Source organism: Sus scrofa, chromosome 4 (genome assembly GCF_000003025.6).
Source record: "Sus scrofa isolate TJ Tabasco breed Duroc chromosome 4, Sscrofa11.1, whole genome shotgun sequence".
NCBI lineage: Eukaryota > Metazoa > Chordata > Mammalia > Artiodactyla > Suidae > Sus > Sus scrofa.
Window position 1 is genome coordinate 16,126,841 of NC_010446.5, and position 9,672 is coordinate 16,136,512.

A 9,672-nucleotide genomic window follows, 5' to 3' on the forward strand; every position below is an offset into this window, starting at 1 on the left:
AACAGAACTCTGTAACTGTTAAGCAATAACTCTCCATTGTCCTCCTCCTCCCAACTGCTGGTAACCTTTAATTTATCTTCTGTTTCTATGAACTTACCTATTCTTGATATTTCAAATAAGTGGAATCATACAGTCGTGGTCCTTTTGTATCTGAATTATTCATTTAGCATAATATTTTCAAAGTTCATTCATGTTGTAGCATGTATCAGAATTTTTTCCTTTTTAGGGCTGAGTAATATTCCAGTGAGTGTACATGCAGGTGCGTGTGTATGTATACCACATTTTGTTTATGTATTCTTTGGTTTATGGGTGGACACAGGTTCTTTCCACCTTTTGGCTAGACAAATGCTACAGTGAACACTGGCATACAACTCACAATGTGAGTCCCTATTTTCAGTTCTTTTACATATGTCTGAGAGTGGAATTGCTGAGTTTTATGGTTTAATGTTTTGGAGGAACCATCAACTTTTCCACAGTTTTCTGTAACCATTTTACACTCCACCAGCAATGTACAAGGGTTCTCATTTCTCAGTGTCCTCACCAACACCTTTTATTTTCAGTTTTTTTTTTTTTTTTTTTTTTTTTTTAGTTATTTCTTGGGCCGCTCCCACGGCATATGGAGGTTCCCAGGCTAGGGGTCAAATCGGAGCTGTAGCCACCAGCCTACACCAGAGCCACAGCAACACGGGATCCGAGCCGCGTCTGCAACCTACACCACAGCTCACGGCAACGCCGGATTGTTAACCCACTGAGCAAGCGCAGGGACCAAACCCGCGACCTCATGGTTCCTAGTCGGATTCGTTAACCACTGCGCCACGACGGGAACTCCCTATTTTCAGTTTTTAAAATTACCGTTATCACCATCCTTGTAGGTGTGAAATGATGTCTCACTGTGATTTTGCATTTCTCTAACGACTAATGCTTTTGAGGATCTTTCGTGTGGTTACTGACCATTTATATATTTTCTTTGGAGAAATGGCTATTCGAGGCCTTTGCTAAGTTTTTCTTGTTTGGTTGATTTTGTTTGTTTGTTTGTTTGTTTGGGTTTTTTTGCTTTTTAGGGCCATACTCATGGCCTATGGAGGTTCCCAGGGGTCGAATTGGCCAGATCCGAGCTGCATCTGTGACCTCCACCACAGCTCACAGCAATGCCGGGTCTTTAACCCACTGAGTGAGGCCAGGGATCGAACCTGCAACCTCATGTTTCCTAGTCAGATTCAATTCTGCTGAGCTATGATGGGAACTCTGCTAAGTTTTTATTTGGGTTGCCTTTTTGTTGAGTTTTAGGAGTTTGTATATTCTAGATGTTGCACTCTTATCAGATATATGATTTGTAAATACAGTCAGTTCTCATTCACAGATTCTGTATATGCAAAATTGACTACTCATTAAAATTTATTTGTAACCTGCTATTCAATATTCATGGCACTTCTGTGCTCATTCATGTGCTTGTGCATAGTGGCAAAAAAATTTGAGTTGCTGGAGTTCCCGTCGTGGCGCAGTGGTTGGCGAATCTGACTAGGAACCATGAGATTGTGGGTTCGACCTCTGGCCTTGCACAGTGGGTTGGGGATCTGGCGTTGCCGTGAGCTGCGGTGTAGGTTGCAGACGCGGCTCGGATCCCGCGTTGCTGTGGCTCTGGCATAGGCTGGCGGCTGCAGCTCCGATTGGACCCCTAGCCTGGGAACCTCCATGTGTCACGGGAGCAGCCCTACAAAAGGCATAAAAGACAAAAAAAAAAAAAAAAAAAATTGAGTTGCCCAGTGTGTACATTCCCAGCTGAGGTCAAAAAAGGTGATGCTTTGTCTCTTCAGCTCTCAGACTATAAAGAAGCATCTTTCTTTTTGTAATCTCTTTAGTGCCAGTTTAAAATATTTTTGTGGGTTTTTTTTTTCTTGGTGGTGATGATTTTCCTATTTAAAATGACCCCCAAGTGTGGTGCTGAAGTGTTGTCTAGCATTCTTAAATGCAAGAAGTTTGTGGGATGGTGTCTTGTGGAAAAAATATGTGTTAGATCAGCTTCATTCAGGCATGGGATATTGTCCTGTTGGCTACGAGTTCAATGCTCATGAATAAACAATATATATTAAATAAGGTATCTTTAAGCAAAAACACATAAAACAAGGCTATGTATCTTGATTGATAAAACTTATGATGGAAGATCCCAGGATCTAAACCCTGGGAGCATTTATTCAGGTAAACTTATAGAACATAAGTACTGTGAGTAATGAGAACTGATTGTATTTTGTCCACTTCTGTTTGTCTTTTCACTTTCTTGATAATGCACCCCCAAAATTTGATGCACACAAAATTTCAGTTTTTGAGATGTCCAGTTTATCTAATTTTTTCTTTCTTTTCTCATGCTTTTAATGTTCTATCTGGGAATCCTTTGTTAAATCCAAGGTCATGAAGCTAGACCCCTACATTTTCTTCTAATAGTTTGTGGTTATAGCTCTTTTATTTAGGTCATTAATCCATTCTGAGTAAGTTTTTGTATGTTTTGAAGTAGGGGTCCAATTTCATTCTTTTGCATGTGGCAATCCAGTTATCCCAGCACCATCTGTTGAAAGCAACTATCTTTTCCCCTTTGAATGGAGCTGGCACCCTGTCAAAAACATGTTGACCATATATGTGAAGGTTTATTTCTGGGCTCTCAGTTTTATTCCATTGGTCTATATGTCTGTCCTTATGCCAGTCCCACAGTTGTGACTAATACACTAATGACTATTCATAGTGCATTTTCAAATCATAAGTACGAGTCCTTCAACTTTCTTGTTTTTCAAGATTGTTTTGCCTGTTTGGGGTCCCTAGACATTCCATATGAATTTGAGGATTGGCTTTTCCATTTATCAAAAAAAATTAATTGTTAGGAATTATGGAAGGAATTATGTTGAATCTTTAGATTTCTTTGGGTGATATTGACATCTTAACAATATTAAGTATTCCTATATATCATAAGATATATCTTATATAATAAGATGTCTTTCCATTTATTTAGGTCTTATTTAATTTCTTTCAGCAGTGTTTTGTAGTTTTTGGTGTACAAGTCTTTTACTTCCTTGGCCACATTTATTCATAGGTATTTTATTTTTCGTTACTTTTTTGGCCACACCTGCAGCATGCAGAAGTTTCCTAGGCCAGGGAACAAACCTGTACCACAGCAGTGACAATGGTGGCTCCTTAACCCATTGAACCACCAGAGGATTCCTAGTCATAGGTATTTTATTATTTTAAGATATTATTATTGGATTTTCTTTCTTAATTTCCTTTTCAGATTGTACAGTACTGGTGTAGGGAAAAAAAAAACCAAATTTTTGTTTGTTGATCTTGTAACCTGCAACCTTACTGAATTTGTGTATTAGCCCTAGTAGCTTTCTTGTGGAATCTTCAGAATTTTCTTTATATAGGATCCTGTCATCCATGAATAGATTGTTTTATTCCTTTCCAATTTGGATGCCTGTTAATCTTTTTCCTGTCTAATTGCTCTGGCTAGAACTTCTACTACAGTGTTGAACAGTAGTGGTGAAAGAAGGCCTCCTTGCCTTGTTCTTGATCATAAGAGAAAGCTGTCAGTCTCACCATCAAATATGATGTTATCTGTGGGTTTTTATTAAATGCCCTTTATCATGTTGAGGAAATTCTACTCCTAGTTTTCGAAGTCATGAAAGCGTCTTGGCTTTTGTCAGATGCCTTTTCTGCATCAACTGAGATGATCTTAGGGATTTCTTTTCCCTTTCATTCTATTAATATGATGTATTACGTTGATTCATTTTCTTATGTTGAAGCACTCTTACATTCCTAGGATAAATACCACTTGGTTATGGTATGTCACACTTTTACCATGCTGTTTTCTAGTATTTTGGTGAAGATTTTTGCACTTACATTCATAATGAATATTGGTCTATGTGAATCACTTCTTGTGATATCTTTATGTCATGTGGTAAAGGTATGTTTAGTTTTGTAAGAGACTGCCAAACTCTCCTCCAGAGTGGTTATACCACTTTGCATTCCCACCAGCCATGAATGAGAGTTCCTGTTGCTCCGCATTCTCACCGGCATTTGGTATTGTCAGTGTTCTGGATTTGAGGCATTCTGATAGGTGTGGGGTGATATCTTGTCGTTGTTGTTGTGGTCCTTTTAAAGGCCACATCTGTGACATATGGAAGTTCCCGGGCTAGGGGTCGAATCAGAGCTGCAACTGAGGCAACACCAGATCTGAGCGAAATCTCTGAGCTATGCTGCAGCCTGCAGCAACACTGAATCCTTAACCCACTGAGCAAGGCCAGGGATCAAACCCACATCCTCACAGAGACTACATCAGGTCTTTAACCCACTGAGCCACTAGGGGAACTCCTCATTGTTGTTTTAATTTGCATCTCTCTGATGATATATGGTGTTGAGCATCTTTTCATGTGCTTATATGCAATCCGTATATCTTCTTTGGTGAGATGTTTAAGATCTTTGGCTTATTTTTTAAATCAGTTGACCATTTTCTTACTGAGTTTTAAGAGGTTTTTTGGGTTTTTTTGCATTTTACAACACTTTATTTGATAATTGCTTTGTCCCTCTCAGCAGGGGTGAGTTCTTTAGATATGTTGGATAACAGTCTTTTATCATATTTGCCTTTCGCAAATATTTTTACCCAGGCTGTATGGCTTGTCTTCTCATCCTTTTGAAATTGTCTTTCACAGAACAGAAGTTTTCGATTTTAAGGAGATCCCGTTGTGGCTCAGTGGTAATGAACCTGATTAGTATCCATGAGGATACGGGTTCCATCCCTGGCCTCGCTCAGTGGGTTAAGGATCTGGCATTGCCATGAACTGTGGTGTAGGTTGCAGACGTGGCTCAGATCTGGCATTACTGTGGCTACAGCTCTGATTCAACCCCTAGCCTGGGAACTTCCCTGTGCTGCAGGTGTGGCCCTAAAAAGCAAAAAAAAAAAAAAAAAATTAAGCAGTATTTACTGATTCTATGTGACAAGTACTGGGTCGAGAGAGTAACATGCTTCATTCAGTCTCCATGGACGATCCATGAGGTAGATGTTATTATAACCCCCTTGGTATAGATAAGGAAAGTGAGCCTCACAAAATTTCAAATTCTCCTACCTCGTAAGTGTTGGAGGTGTCAAACCTGAACTGTCTTGAGAGCTCTCACCCTTAAGCACTGCCTCTTGTGCCTAGCCGGTGTCTTCACAAAATTGTTGCTCAATAAATGTTGATCGTATTGAACTGACGATTACAAATCTGGGAACCAGGAGAGAAAAAAGTAATGCCAGCTGGTTGTGCACATAGCTGGTGTTGGCAGGCAGCGTTCGTCTTTGGGACAACAGCCTGTGATACAGGAATGAAATGATCTCAGCAACAGACAGTGCACTCCACAGCCCTGAGAAAATTTCATTTGGCTCAAGACTTGTTGACCTGAATAAAAGGGCATGAAATTGAGTTTTAAAGAGGGAAGAGGCCAAAACTCAGCTACATAGTCAGATCACATGACAACCAAGGGAGTGATGGGAAAATCATGCAATGTCATGGGCACTAGGCAAAATAAATACAAGAAAATACAGCCAAGAAGCTAATAAGACACAATTCTAGATGCCTGGAATCACTAGATCAATCGCTTATTCAATAGGCATGTGTTGCGTACGCCCTTTGCTCCAGGCCTGGCTACTCACTCTCCTGCTCAGGCCACAGAGCCACCTCTCCCTCCTGCTCGCTTGGCCTTAGCACCAGGGCTTGCTTCCCGCTCCTCATTCTTGCCTTGCAGTCTTCCTCGCAGTTTTTCAGATGCTCTTGTTCCAGATGCACTCTGGCCAGCTCCTTCTCTTCTCTCCAGGCTCAGCTCTACGGTCACCTCTTCAGAGGCACCTTCCCTGACCACCCAACCTGAAGGAGTTTCTTATACATCATCCCTCAAATTTTCTTTGTAGCACTTAGCCTCGGTCTGAAATACCTTGTTCATTTACCACATGTTTATTGTCTGCCTGCCCACTAGAACTTAGGTTCCATGAGGACAAGGATCTTGTCTGTCATTTATCATTGGATCCTCCACTCTTTCTTTGGCCATGCCCACAGCATGGGGAAGTTCCCAGGCAAGGGATCGAACCAGAGCCCCAGCTGTAACCAGAGCCATAGCAGTGACAATGCCAGATCCTTAATCCATTGAGTACTCTAAATTTCAGTTGAATCAGTGAATGTACCTACTATAAAATTTTATGGAATATGGAGAATATTATTAATGTAATTAATAAATACTCAAGAATTAGTGGGATGGAATTGTGACAGTAATAGAAGGGTATGCTTTGCTCAAAAGAAACAAAAGATGGAAAAGGAGAAAAAGCAATATTTACAAATAGCCATGGAAACTGAGAAGGGAGCTCAGAGGTAAACTACTTGGGTAAGAAGAAAGGAAGAGCTGTGATTTCATCATGGAAGATGTTTTACACCTGCTAAGCCCTGTTATTCTCAATCCTAGCACTTTGCTGCAACCTGTAATTAAATAATTTTCTTGCTTACATGTTTGTCACCTGTCTTCCCCACTTCAATTTAGGCACCTTGAGAGCAGGGCCATGAGTGGTCTCCTCAGCACCTGGCACAGAGCAGGCTCTCATGAATACATTTGGATTCTGCACAGGATGCAGAAATGAATGCTGTGGACCAAGTGTTGGCTTAGAGGAAGAGGGACCGTGTAGAAGGAAGAGGATTCTGTGCAAATACTCTCATGAATGATCCATTCAGCAAACATGGAGTGAAGGCCCACTGGGTGCCAGGCACTGCTCGGTGCTACACAGAGACAGAATGACCCAGTCCCTGCATAGTGAACCCACAGTTCCTGGGAGTGATGGTCAAGTGAGCACGGGCCAGAAAGCGAGCATGGACCAAAAAGCGAGCATGGACAAGAGCTATTCGAGATGAGAAGTGCCCTGTTAACGAGAAGCACATGGCACTATGTGACTCCACACAGGGGCCATATAGTCCAGACTAGGGTATCAGGAAAGGCTTTCAGGGAGTCAGCCAGATGGAGGGCTCCGGGAAGGGCTTTCCTAACAAAGGAAATGGTGAGCTGTGACCTGGTAGGCAGGGAAGTTGCAGGATGAGGGAAAGCCTTGGGGAGAAGAATATGGGAAGCTGATTCTGAAGAGAACCAGCCTGGCTGAAGAGCAAGGATTCAGTGAAGGGGATGGCGAAGAGGGAGGTGGGAATAAAACTTTCAGGGGTGATGCACAGGTTCATCATCTTGACTGTGGGGAAACTTGCGTAGGTGAATTCTTAGGTCAAAACTTGTCACTGTCAATCTGCGAAGTTTGTGTTCATCAATTATACCTCAATAAAGTTGTAGAAACTAAAACACTAAAAGTAATAATAATTTCAAAAAAAAAAAAAAAAGGAGTTCCCGTCGTGGTGCAGTGGTTAACGAATCCGACTGGGAACCATGAGGTTGAGGGTTCGATCCCTGCCCTTGCTCAGTGGGTTAACGATCCGGCGTTGCCGTGAGCTGTGGTGTAGGTTGCAGACGCGGCTCGGATCCCGTGTTGCTGTGGCTCTGGCGTAGGCCAGTGGCTACAGCTCCAATTGGACCCCTAGCCTGGGAATCTCCATATGCCACGGGAGCGGCCCAAGAAATAGCAAAAAGACAAAAAAAAAAAACAAACAAACAAACAAACAAAAAAAACCAGTATTGGTTAGGTTGGCAACAGGTTGTAGAGGGCTTTGATTGCCTAGCTAAGGGGTGCATAGTTAGAAAGGTATCAGGCTTTGGCACAGCACCTTTACCATCTCCCTTGGAAGATGGGTGGCAGGGCGGGAATAGTAACCTCAGACACCCATCTTTTTTTTTCTCTCTTTAGGGCTGCATCTGTGGCATATGGGTTTGAATCAGAGCTGCAGCTGCTGGCCTACACCACTGTCACAGCAAGGCAGGATCTGAGCCACATCTGCAACCTATGCCACAGCCAGGCCATGGCGGATCCTTAACCTGCTGAGCAAGGCCAGGGACCAAACCCATATCGTCATGGACACTGTGTGGGGTTCTTAACCCACTGAACCACAGTGGGAGCGCCCCAGACACCCATCCTTGAGGGATGGATAAGAAATTCCTCTGGCTTCCTCTTGCCTCACAGAAGGTCTGTATTTTGGGGCAATTCCAGAAACACGTTGAAGATAGCCAGTCTTCCCACCTTCGTTTAAAGTCTATGGTCAAATATGGTATTTTGGTCTTCTGGAGGGGACTGCCTTTGAGAGGTGGAGGTGGAAATTGAGAGGGGTCCAGTACTGGGAGGGGCATGGAGGACTGTAATTTCTAAGTATAGTGAGAGCAGTACTATATCCTGGAAGCACCCCCAAGAGCGATGTACTCAGGGGCTCCCAGCCAAGGCCGGGCAAAGATCCCAGTGGTTGTAAATCCTGTGGAATACACATATATGTCCATTTGGCTTCCCTGTCACCTCCCAGCCCCACAGCCTCTCCTGAGAAATCAGCAAAGTACCAGAGCCTTTAGCTTTTGAATGGGAATAATAATGTCTAATTCAGAGAGAGAGAGATGGTGAGAATTAATCAAAATAAAGTTAATTCAGTGCCCATAGTATAACCTAGTATGTAATACTCAATAAATGTTGGGTTCTCCCCTCCTCCACTCATAGATAGGACATGAGCATGTGACTTACAACTGAGAAGTACTCCTATCTGCTCCTTTTGCCATGTCTGTCCATTCAACGGGCATTGATTGAGCTGCTCTGGGCCAAGCCCTGTCTGGGAGCTGAGTTTGCAAGCGCAAAAAAGATAGCACTTCCAATCTCCAACAGTCCACAGTGTGGTAAATGTCACAATGGATAGAAGCATGGGGGGATTACAGGAAAGAGGAAGGCAGGCTGCGTGGAGAGAGTGACATCTACTATGCCTTGGGGAACTCAAGCATACCCCTCTATACAAATCTTTTTTTTTTTTTTCTGTAGAAACAGATTTTTATCTTCTTTTTTAATTTTTATTTTTTTATATTTATAATGATTTTTATTTTTTCCATTATAGCTGGTTTACAGTGTTCTGTCGATTTTCTACCATACAGCAAGGTGGACCAGTCACACATACATGTATACATTCTCTAGATTTTCATCTTCATCCACATCTTATTTTATTTTATTTCAGTCTTTTAGGGCCGCACTGGCAGCGTATGTAGGTTCCCAGACGAGGGGTTGAATCGGAGCTGTAGCCAGCGGCCTATGCCACAGCCACAGCAACTCAGGATCTGAGCTTTGTCTGCGACCTACACCACAACTCACAGCAACACCAGGTCCTTAACCCACTGAGCAAGGCCAGGGATCGAACCTGCGTCCTCATGGATGCTAGTTGGTTTCATTAACCACTGAGCCAGAACAGGAACTCCAGGAACATCTTGAAAGTATAAGAATTCTAGTAAATGTTGGTGTTAGAATTCTGGAATTTAGTGGGTTTTTTTGTTTTCAAGAAGAATTAATGCTCCCTGATTGAGCCTCCAGAGTAAAGCTTCATGTTTTCTATTAACAAATGTGTGAGGTACTGTACCCTGGTCTTTATTATTAGTGTGCCTCTTCTGTGGTGACGGGGGGACACTGACTCAATTCTTTCCTTTCAGCCCTTAGCCACATAATAATTGATCCTGAGCAAGTAACTTAACCTCTCCAAGCCTCAATTTTTCATTTGC

General features: G+C 42.4%; 1 protein-coding gene across 1 annotated transcript in view; it reads left to right on the forward strand.

Annotated features, from left to right (window-relative positions):
- The window catches only part of ZHX1 (zinc fingers and homeoboxes 1), a 33,450-nt gene extending 26,068 nt beyond the window's left edge, over positions 1-7,382 (forward strand). The window contains exon 4 of the mRNA XM_013996503.2: positions 6,547-7,382. The gene's annotated coding sequence lies outside the window, so the exon portion shown is untranslated. The remainder of the gene's footprint in view (positions 1-6,546) is intronic.